Source organism: Carlito syrichta, unplaced genomic scaffold, assembly GCF_000164805.1.
Source record: "Carlito syrichta isolate Samal-C Ts95f unplaced genomic scaffold, Tarsius_syrichta-2.0.1 Scaffold307331, whole genome shotgun sequence".
NCBI classification, from domain to species: domain Eukaryota; kingdom Metazoa; phylum Chordata; class Mammalia; order Primates; family Tarsiidae; genus Carlito; species Carlito syrichta.
In genome coordinates, this window is record NW_007251427.1 from 1,128,458 (window position 1) to 1,129,975 (window position 1,518).

Consider the following 1,518-nt stretch of genomic DNA (forward strand, 5'->3'; position numbering starts at 1 on the left):
GCGGCCACTGCACTCCAGTCTGGGCGACAGAGTGAGACTCCAACTCAAAAAAAACCAAACCAAAACAACAACAACAACAACAAAATCCAAAACTGGGCATGGTGGCTGATGCCTATAATTCCAGCACTTTGGTAGGTGGCAGCGAGAGGATTGCCAGAGCTCAGGGGTTGGAGACCAGCCTGAGCAACTTGGTGAGACCTTGTCTCTACAATAAGTCAAAAACTTAGCCAGGTGTGGTGGTGCATGCCTGTGGTTCCAGCTACTTGGAAGGCTGAGGCAGAAGGATTGCCTGAGACCCCAGCAGGTTGAGGCTGCAGTGGCCATGAGCACTCCAGTCTTGGTGACAAAGTGAGACTCCCACTAAATCCCCCCCCAAATTTTTTGTTTTTATTTGGAAAAGCATTTTAAAAATGCATTTAAGCACTATATGGGTAAGGTGCTTATTCTCCTTTATTGTGCATTCACTTGAAATAAATATTTCACAGGCCAGCTACGGTGGCTCATGCTGTAATCCCAGCACTTTGGGAGGCAGAGGTGAGAGGATTACCTGAGCCCAGGGGTGGTGTGTACCTGAAGTTCCAGCTACTTGGAAGGCTAAGGTGAAAGGATCACCTGAGCCCAGAAGGTAGAGGCTGCGTGATCGTGCCACTACACTCCGGCCTGAGCAACAGAGTGAGACTTTGACTTAAAAAAAAAAAAAGCGGGGCTTGGTGGCTCAGCCTGTAATCCCGCGCCTTTGAGAGGCTGAGGTGAGTGGATTGCCTGAGCCTGTGGGTTTGAGACCCGCCTGGGCAGTGAGACCTCATCTCTACAATAAATCAAAAAATCAGCCGGGCGTGGTAGCGCATGCCTTTAATTTCGGCTACTCGGAAGGCTGAGGCGGAAGGATTGCCGAAGCCCAGCAGGTCGAGGCTGCGGTGGCCAGGAGCGGCCACTGCATTCCAGTCTGGGCGACAGAGTGAGACTCCAACTCAAAAAAAAAAAAGAGAGAGAGAGAGAGAAATATTTCGGACAAAATAACAGTCTTGGCAACATTCAGGAGCAATCCTCGTAGACAGGGCTTCTTCTCTCTATTTATTTAAGATGTTGACTACCAGAGGTTCCTGGAAAATGTTTAATCGCTAGACATTATTTTAATTTGGGGAAATGGCCAGAATTCCAGAGAGGAAGATTACTTAAAATGATAATGTGGCTATTGAGGTTGACTAGATAATCTTGTCCTTTCCCTTTCTTCTTCTTCTTATCTTTTTGAGTGGGAGTCTCACTCTGTTGCCCAGGCTGGAGGGCAGTATCACGCTCATGGCCACCTCATCCTCGACCTGCTGGGCTCTGGTGATCCTTCCTCCTCAGCCTTCCAAGTAGCTGGAACTACAGGCGCGAGCCACCATGCCCAGCTAATTTTTTGATTTATTGTAGAGATGAAGTCTCGCCAAGTTGCCCAGGCTGTCTTGAACTCCTGGGCTCAGGCAGTCCTCTCACCTCGGCCTCCCAAAGCGCTGGGATTACAGGCTGAGCCAC